This window comes from Penaeus monodon, chromosome 24, assembly GCF_015228065.2.
Source record: "Penaeus monodon isolate SGIC_2016 chromosome 24, NSTDA_Pmon_1, whole genome shotgun sequence".
Taxonomy (NCBI): Eukaryota; Metazoa; Arthropoda; class Malacostraca; order Decapoda; family Penaeidae; genus Penaeus; species Penaeus monodon.
The window spans coordinates 34,258,999-34,259,889 of record NC_051409.1 but is presented as its reverse complement, the minus strand read 5'-3'; the positions used below and the strand labels follow the sequence as shown (position 1 = coordinate 34,259,889).

At 48.4% G+C, this 891-nt stretch overlaps 1 protein-coding gene across 1 annotated transcript in view; it reads left to right on the top strand.

Annotated features, from left to right (window-relative positions):
* Positions 1–891, top strand: part of LOC119588728 — a 12,025-nt gene that overhangs the window by 7,733 nt on the left and 3,401 nt on the right. The window lies entirely within an intron of this gene.

Here is an 891-nt window from a genome sequence, read left to right as displayed (position 1 = left end):
GGGGTGGAGGAAGAAAGTGATCTCTTGTCACAGTACTTGGCGAGATCTTTGAAGGCATCATAGCCGACAAAATTTCATCGTCCCTTACTTCTCAGTAAGGAACACGCATTTCGGTTTTCGAACAAGCAGATTAGCGGCTGACTTATTACTCCACATGTCCACTACTTGGCACAAGGCCCTTGACCAATGCAGGGACACCTTCGTCATAGCTCTCGTCACTGCAGGAGCTTTTGGGAGCGAGTGGCACCTCGGTCATTAACAAACTCAGCAGCGTGGGAGTGCGGCGACCTCCTCCACCTTATGCAAGACTACCTGAGAGGTAGATCCCTCAGAATAGCACTCAAAGTACATAAAGTACCTTAGTAGCAGTGAACGGTCGCACCTCGGAGGGAAACCCGATAGGCGCCAGGGTATAGTGTCCTCGGCCCAACCTGAAACTTCTCTTTTAGTGACCTGATTGAATAACCTCGTCCCAGAGGTGCATGCCTATGCTGATGACTGCATCCTGACATTCCCCTTGTGATAGTGGCGATCATCATGCTACCGTCGCACACATGATCCGAGTTCCTTCAAACCGTCGTCTCATGAGGCAGACGCTGACAACTTGATTTGTCCATATTACAAAACACAGCTGATGCTTATATCTCGAGTCAACGGACCCTGATACCAACCGTTCTGCTCAAAGGGAGCACTGCCACTTCAGTCATCGATTACCATTCTGTATGTGGAGTTTAATAATAATCTGACTATCACTAATTACCTTTGTAGTGTTGACAGGAAGGTCGCATGGAGACTAAGCTGTCTGCTAACCTCTCGCCTCTTGGATTGTCAGGGTATTTCCCACTATGTATGCAGCACAAGTACGTTCTCTCATGACATTTGCACGAGAAG